This window comes from Eptatretus burgeri, chromosome 7, assembly GCF_056783735.1.
Source record: "Eptatretus burgeri isolate ZD-2024b chromosome 7, Ebu_testis_v1, whole genome shotgun sequence".
NCBI lineage: Eukaryota > Metazoa > Chordata > Myxini > Myxiniformes > Myxinidae > Eptatretus > Eptatretus burgeri.
In genome coordinates, this window is record NC_140967.1 from 48,898,055 (window position 1) to 48,907,175 (window position 9,121).

At 40.7% G+C, this 9,121-nt stretch overlaps 1 protein-coding gene across 14 annotated transcripts in view; it reads left to right on the top strand.

The window, feature by feature from the left end:
• WWOX (WW domain containing oxidoreductase) overlaps nt 1–9,121 on the top strand; it is a 401,132-nt gene that overhangs the window by 14,505 nt on the left and 377,506 nt on the right. The gene's annotated exons all lie outside the window — the stretch shown is intronic.

The following is a 9,121-nucleotide window of genomic DNA, read 5'->3' on the forward strand; positions in this document are numbered from 1 at the left end:
GATGACTCTTGTCATACAGGCAGTGGAAGTCTGGAATTGACCTGTTGCAAAGACGCACATCCCGAGACAGGAGACAGGAGACCAGGACGACATCTGCGAATCTTGTTTGGCAATTGGTAGAGCTGGTCACAGTACATTGCACCGATTAGAAGAGTCTGTTCTTGGAATGAAATTAAATGGGGACAGTTCATGTCCCAGAATACTCAGCATGATATTTCCAACACACAGCTGGATCTTAACCTTCTTCACAAGGATGTTGGATGCTGCCATTCCATGTTTTGTCTGATTACGGTTTAGATTAGAACACTCATGTGTCATCCCTAGTTATAATACGAGATAGGAAGTCGTCCCTTTAGTTATGGAAGCGCTGAGTAAGCTGTTCTGGTTTTCCAAACACGCTGGACCTTATGAGCATCTGTAAGCATTATGGGCACCCCCTGCATAACACATTTTGAAAGATGAGTTGGTCATGGACAATTGTGTGCATGGAACCATGACTTACAGTCGTGACCAGAAATATTGGCACCCTTTCACTTTTTTCAAATAATGTATCATTTGTTCCAGAAAATTGTTGAAAGGAAAAAATATTTTAGTATCCACATATGTATTTCTTTGGTTTGCAGTGGAACAACAAAACAAAAAAATCTGAAAAAAATTACTTTATCTTATCTTATTCCACACAGAAATCCCAAAATTGCCCGGACATTATTATTGGCACCTTTTATAAGTTGTTAGAAATCATTAGATTTCAAGTAGGTGATTCTCCTTTATTTTGGAATTGAACTCACCTGTGGTGAGTTACAGGTGCCTGCAACATAAAAATCATTAATTCAACCAGTTTGAATTGAGAAAAGGAGTCATTGTGCTGTTTTGTGTCACGACATTTACCGCAATGAGCATGGAGAAAAGAAAGAAAACCAGAGAATTGTTTGAGGTCAGACACAAGATTGTAGCCCAGCATGGACAATCCCAAGACTACAAGTCCATCTTCAGAGACCTTGGTGTTCTTGTGTCCACCGTACGCAATGTTATCAGGAAGTTTGAGGCCCATGGCACTGGAGCCAACCTCCCTAGACGTGGCCGCAAGAGAAAACTTCATTGAAGATTGCAGCGAAGGATTGTTTGAATGGCGGAGAAAGCTCCTCGATCAACTGCCAAACAGATTCAAGCTGACCTTCAGACACAATGTATGACAGTTTCAACTCACACCATCTGTCGCCAACTCAATGAAAGCGGGTTCTATGGGAGGAGACCCAGGAGGTCCCCACTGTTGAGAGACATGAGAAAGCCCGGCTGGAGTTTGCCAAAACACACCTGAACAGGCCGAAATCCTTCTGTGAGAATGTCCTGTGGACAGATGAGACCAAATTAGAACTTTTTAGTAAAGCACATCATCTCGATGTTTACAGAAAACAAAATGAAGCCTTCAAAGAAAAGAACACCTTCCCTACAATCAAACATGGAGGAGGTTCAGTGATGTTTTGGGGTTGCTGTGCTGCCTCTGGCACGAGGTGCCTTGAATGTGTGCATGGTATCGTAAAATTGGGAGATTACCAAGGCATTTTGGAGCGCAATGTTCAACCCAGTGCCAGAAAGCTGGGTCTCTGTCGAAAGTCATGGGTCTTACAGCAGGACAATGACTCCAAACACACTTGAAAAAGCACCCAGGAATGATTCAAGACAAAACGCTGGACTGTTCTGAAGTGGCCAGCAATGAGTTCTCATCTAAATCCCATTGAACACCTGTGCGGAGATCTGAAAACAGCAGTTGGGAGAAAACAGCAGTTGGCACCCTTCAAATCTGGGAGAACTGGAGCAGTTTGCACAAGAAGAGTGGGTCAAACTGCCAGTAGAGATGTGTAGGAAGCTCATTCATGGCTACAGGAAGTACTTGACTGCAGTTATTTTGTCCAAAGGTTGTGCTACCAAATATTAATTCTCTTGGGTGTCAATAATTTCATCAATGCCCTTTCATTTTATTTTCTGATTTAAAAGGATATATTAAGTTCTGAATCAAAAACAAAGGTTCTGTAATATTAACAGTGAAATGAAGAATTGTGGAGACCAAATACTTTTGTCAATTTTAACTTATTTTTGGAGAAAATTGTGAGTTATTTGAGAAAAGTGCAAGGGTGCCAATATTTTTGGCCACGACTGTATGCCAATTCATTGGCAGTGTCATATTATAACGGCATGTATTGATCACTGCAAATGAGCTCATCCACACCAGCGATGTTCTTTGTGGACAGTTTCCCAGGGTTTAATTGGATTTTCTTCAGAACACACTTTGGCTGCCTTCTCCAAGCTTTTCCACCAACCTGTACATATTTATTTGGTCTAAGCATGATGCCCTATACTGTACATTAATTTGTTTGTTAATTTCAATTCCACTCACTCTTTCCACCTGAAGAAAACTCATAACTGCTTGTTGTTTCCTCCGCCACCGAAGATGGACGGAGGTTATATTTTCACCCTTGTCTGTGTGTCTGTCTTTGTTTGTTTGTTACTTGTGAAATTGAAGATTGGCAAGTGTATAGGTTGGTCAAGTCTGTGATTTTGTCTGTCTGTTTGTTTGTATGTGAATCGCCGACTGTTCACAATTTTAAAGTGATCTTCACGAATCTTCATGAAATGGTAGAATTGGTCATAAGTAAGAAGCCTATTCATTTTGAAGTTAAAATGGCAACATATACCAAAGGTCAACAACTTTGTCGAATTTCTAAAATCATCCATTTCATCTGATTGACTTGAAATTTGAGGAGGATTTGCACATCAAGTCAGCAAATTCAACCACCAATTGGTTTTGAGGTCGACATAGGCCAAAAGTTCAAAATATGCCAAAGGTCAATAACTGAGGTGCAATTTCTAAAATCCTCAATTCTAATCCGATTGACTTGAAATTGGAACAGGCTTTGCAAATCAGGTCACTGAATTCAACCACCAATTATTTTTGAGGTCAAATCTGTAAATTTTTCGTCGTTCAGCGCAGTGTGCGTGCGCGTGCGCGCGCTTTCAATTACAAAAAAGACAACTGTTTGCTTTTGGAGTGCAAAAGGTAAGGATGGAGACAGATTGGTGTTTATATAGCTACTGACGTTACACTAAAATCTTATTACCTTCTCTATCCCTTAAAGGGAACAGTGTGTGCATGCGTGCGTGCATGGATTTGCGTATTTAAAAAATGTGATTAATAAGTTCTCTTGGCTATTGATTGGACAGTCAGCTTCTAATATTTGCAACTTTCTCTCCACAATTTTTCCATTATTTGAGTTAGAACATGGCACCCCACTGGGAGCCACAATTTTTGACTTGGATTAAAGAGCAGCAATAATATGGGAAATCTAGTGTTGCATTAAAAAGCAGCGATAATAATCCAGGCATTGTAATTTTATGCTGCTATGAAATGTCGCTGATTCTCTCTCTTGCCCTCCACGAAGGTGGGATTTCATTTTCAAACAACATTGACTGCTCCAAACCTCTATCGTTTAAATTAAATAGAACAGTGCAAAACCTCCAGATTGACTTTCCATTACATTAATTAGGTTATTTAGACCCTCTTGATATCCTTCTATTGCAACCACAACCCACAAGCACTATCATGACTAAACTATCAAAAGGTGAACTACCTTCCAAACCATGTGAGGACCCATGAAGGTGGGTTCAAGCTTCATTGGGATTTTTGTTTCTGCTTATAACTAAGCTTCTTTCTGCAGTAAAAAGAAAACAGTGCTCGCATTACTTTTCCCTGTGTTCTCCAAGCTTCTACTCCTTTGGGAGAGACGATAGTCTCATCAGAGTAGAAGCCTTCATACTCGCACTTGGTCCGATCGGGTCGGAAGCCTTCGTTTATACGCACTTGCCCGAATTGTGAAAGAGTCTGCCAATCCTGGATCGGCTTCATCAGTCATCTACTGATCCACAGATGAAACAACCATGGAAGATTATCATCCTCAAATTGAGGCATAGCCAAAGAAAGAGAGTTAAAAGTGCAGCTGCCTTTTTTGTTTTGCCATAAAATAACTCATTTGTTTAACAAGCAATTGGAGTGCAATGTGTTTAAATTGTGTTTGCATGTTTCTTATTCATCCCTAAGCAATGAATTGAACTTGTGTATTATCATAGTATTGTGGCTTGTTTGCAAAAATATTTTGCACAAGCCATGTAAATTTCTTTGTCAACATCTGAAAGTCTGCCAAAATCACTGGTTGTTGAGACGCTGCACTCGTCGCAGAAATTGTCATGTTACTGTGGAAAATTAAGTCCTTCTCGAGGTGGAGAATTCATCAATTTGTTAATGGTACCATATACGTTTGGATATGCTACCATTAACGTGGACATGTGGCTTGTTTTCCTGATGCTTATCCTGCTCATCAGTTTCTCTCAGCGAGGGAGCCTCGTGAGTGAAGGAGGCCAATGGGCGAACCACCTGCCTCGTGGTTGCAGCAGGTTGATCATCATCTCAAGGAGATAGGGATGGCCAGACGGAGGCCCCTGGAGTACCAGCGGAAAGTGGATGCAGTGCCACGCTGCTTTAATTTTTTTGTTGTTGTTGACCTTGTCGAGGCTCATATGAGAGCCAACACACAACGCACAGCAAGGGGGCATGAGACGAGAGGGGTGGAAGTGGGAAGGACAAAACGGTGGGGAACAGAGACATTAGGAGATCTGTGGAAGGGAGAGGGATGGGGCGGGGAACATGGGGAATACAAGATGGACATTACAGGGACTTTCAGGAGGGAAAGCAGGGAATTTCAAGGAGGTGGGTTTGGGGTAGATGAATGGGAGTAGAAAAGATCAAGGATTTGGATGGGGAAGATAAGAGGTGGTGGTGAACAGCTGTTTTGAAGGCCTGGAGGGAAGAATGGGATTGAATATCTAGAGTGAGGGAGTTTATTCCAAAGGCGGGAAAAAAGAGGAATGAAGGAGTGAAGGTGAGCAGTGATTCATGATTTTGGTAGTTTTACCAGAAGGTGGTTGTTGGCGGACCTTGAGTACCCTGTGGAAATATGGTGGGGACAAATCGCAGACAAAGCGGGGGGGGGGGGGGGTGGGGGTGAGACCGGAGAGGAGTCGGTAGAATACAGAAAGACCACCAACCTGCCTGTGGTGAGAGAGTGAGAGGCCCAAAGATGCTCTGGCACATGCTCCCATCCTATTTGTGAAAAGATGGCCTACTCTGTGATAATCTGTACTACCTAAGCAGTCTCCTTGGCTATTGGGCACAATCCTGGACAGGTCGCCACTCAGATACAGGATACCAGCAAGCTGGCACTCATTTTGCCGACCTTGGAAGGATGACAGGCAGAGTCAACCCCACCTAGTATTAATTCAACAGTAGAGAGGCATTTGAACTCATGATCCCAGAATCCTAAGCCCACCACCCTTACCATAAGCCAACACCAGGCGCATTATGCCATTATAATTGAATGAAATTAACAGATTAATTTGTGGTGATTAATTTTGACGAAAAATATAACTTGGATGACATAGAGGCTGGAGTCTGGATTGGAGGAAGAAGTCTCAAAAACCTAAGATATCCTGATGATACCACTCTGTTGGCAGAAAGTAAACAGGATTTGATGAAACTGCTGCAGACATTGAAGAAGGAAAGTGAAAAGGCTTGTCTTTCTTGATTTAAACATAAAACAAGATTAAAATCTTGTCACCTGAAAAGATCCACGTGTTGAGAAGGGGTATGTTCCATCACCAATCAGCTTGTAGAGCGCTCACTAAGTGGCTCGCTTGAATATTTAACAACATGAGAGATGAGGTCATTGAAAGGATTAGACCGTGCATGACATTAAAACATGTTAGATCAGTTTATCACATAAACACCACAACTTGTGGGGGGTTGGGCTATATCCACATCATAAAAACCCTTTGGGGGAAGGGGGATATTGTTATGTAATAACATTGACTTAACTTTAGGTCATTGTATCTGATTTAACTTAGGTGCAGCCTTGGGTGGTGTGTGTAATTTATCTATTAAATACATCAATGGAATTCGCTGAAATCCATTTTCTCCCCGTTTATACTGGTCTACCATCAAAACGTGACATTTGTATCAATTTAGTCATTCAGAGAACATTACTCAATCATTCTCCTGATGACGTAAATTTGGAAATCGTGCCTCACCATTGTAAATGCCCAAAAATATAATTTACTTCCGTGAGGGTGTTGGGGGGGGGGCAGGGACAATATCGCACGTCACAAAAACCCGTTGGGGAGGGGGTATATTGTTATGTAATAACATTAATATTATGCTATTATAATCATTGGTGGTGTTAGTTTTATGAGAAGCTGCCTTAGAAGAACGCCACCTTTGGTATCTTAACACGGATATACACCTTAACATGGACTTCCCCCAAGGCAGAACATCCCCTTGGAGAGAGACCTTGGGGATGGGGGATGTTAAATTGCTACAACCTCCATTGTGTGACCATTGGGGCTCCTATCAAGTTTGGTTGCTTGCGATTGGATAAGTAACAACCGAATGTATCGCGGTCAATAAACAAACAAACAGACAACAAATTGTATGTTTTAGTAAGATGGGCATGGTACACCCCAAAATACCATGTGGACAAGCCTACCTGCCTACGGCAAAAGGAATGGTGAATGCCTCGGCAGCAATGAGATGTACAGGCAAAATGATGTTACCTACGATGGCCAAAAGTCTGAATTGCTCAAAGATTCTGGGTAGTTAGTTTTAAAAGGGAGAAAAGAACAATTATGGATGGGAGCAATCAATGTTGGTATGATGATGGGAAGGAGTGGAGAAGTTGTTGAAATGCTGAATTGAAGAAGAATTGATATTTGATGTGTTGAAGAAACGAGATTGAAAGGGTAAAGTACAAAGCTTATTGTCTGCAACAAAGAATGATATAAATTAATCTGGTTTGGGGTCAAAGGAGACATTGCTTTATTTATATCACTTTTTGGATGAATCTTTCTGTGATGAGAACACCAATTTAGAAGTAGAATAAACATGTTGAAATATATTATTGGAGAAGAAATTTTGAATACTGTGAACATGTGTGTGCCCCAAGCAAGCAAGCAAGGCGAAGAAGAATGAAGATCATTTTGTGATTAAATAGAAGATTTATTTTAAGTAATAAGCTGCAAAGCAGAAGTGATTTATAGGTGGAGATTTAAAGGGACATGTCAGCGAGGAAACAAACGGATATTAGGGTGTCCCTTGCGAATTTGAATATGGAGAAAGGAATGAGGCAAGCAGTTTTTAAAAGGAAAGCAATCTTAGAAATGGCGGAAGCGATGGATATTTGTGTCCTCAACACCTACTTCAAGAAAATAAAAGAACAATGCATGGCTTTTAGAAGCAGAGTTACAAAGAGCCAGATTGATTACCTATTAGTGTGAAGGAGTTTTAAAAGAAGGGTAAGCAATAGCCGGTGAGGAATGTTTGACTCTGCATCGATTGGTACTTGGAGATTTTTATACTCCAAATGAAAGGAAATGCAAGGGCCTCAACCAAATTTGACTTTGCAAACTCAGAGATGTGAAAACAAGAAAATATTTAAGAGGATCTAAAAAATGAGATGAAGCTTGTAAAGTTTAAAGATGTACATGGGATGTGGACTCAAATGAAAAGTACTTGGATAAGGACAGCCAGCGCTACTGTATTTGTGAAATATTCACTGGCAGGTTTCAAAAGGAACGAGAAACATGACGGTGGTGAAATATTAAGGTCCAAGGAGTGCTCAAACAGAAGAAAGGTTTAAAAAGTGGCAAAAGAGTAAAATTCCTTAAGATAAAAGAGGTAAACTTTTGAATAAGGAAATAATGACAGCAAAGAACAAAGTGTATTAAGAATGGGGAAAAAGTGTAACTAACATTGGAGGGCAAGAATACAATTTTGAAAATATCCAGGCAGATTGTAAAGGATAGAAGATACATGGAAGAAGTTAATTGTTTGAAGGAAAAAAAAATCTCCGAGGGAAATAAAATATGTTGATTGGGAATTGAAAGCTCACTTTGAAAATCTCTTGAATGAAGGAAACAAATGGGAGAATTATCTCGATTGTAATAAGGTTGGAGGTCCAGAAGAAGAGATATATATGTGAACAAGTTAAATTGCTTATGAGGAGATTACAGAAGGGAACGTGGATGATGAAGTTGTGTAGGTCACAGGTCTGGAAAGGAGTCCATTCTGTGTTCTTGCTGTTGTGCCCTTTCTCAAGATGAAGGGAGCACCCTTTATTAGGTTCATCTTATAGAGGGGTTAAACTCATTGAACAGATTGAAAGTTTTTGAAAAGGTGTTTGAAAAAAAACAAAAAGACGAAGTAAAGGTGTAAATATAGATAACAATCATTTTAGTTTTATGCCAGCAAGATCAAAAACAGAGGCGATTTTTATTTTAAGGCGATGCCAAGGTAAGGATTTGGCAAAGAAAAGGAAAATGTATCCTGTTTTCGTTGACCAAGAGAAAGCATATGATCGAGTACCAAGAGCAGTTGATCAAATACCAGAGGTGCAGTGTGGGACGAGTGAGCCCATAAGCGAGGCGAGAGAACACCGGACTATTTCCTGTAAAGTCGTCATCTTTAAGATTACTGTATTTGCCTGGTGGCTTATATTTGTTTTTAAAATACATGTCTGGCAAAGCATGTAGAGATATCGATTGAGGAACTAGTGTGAGGAGGTGAGCAGTGAGTCTGGATTTTTTGAGTTCCACTCGATGGGGATTACTGGCAGACCACATACACCCTGCCAAAACCTCGGGGTGGACGGAGCATGGAAAGGGCAGAGGGTGCAAGAGCAATGGAAAGGACCAAGGGTGTAAGACCAGAAAGGAGGCAGTAGAAGACTGAGAAACCACCCATCTGTCTACGATGTGAAAGTGATAGGCACAGAGCCTTAGCTTCATCGTGGGAGACACCAATGATTTTGAAGGAATGCGTTTTCACGACGTCAAGCTGAGCAAGGTTTGAGGAATTTTAAAATTATGTGCAAGGCAAGACTTGAATGAAGTGTTGCCTTCTATTTCCATCCCTGAAAGTCTTGGGATTATCCTCAATATTTTAATCATTTCAAATTTAAATGAGGTACCATAACAAGCTTACCAGATGTCTTGTGTTCTGGGTAAAGTTTGCATCTAACCA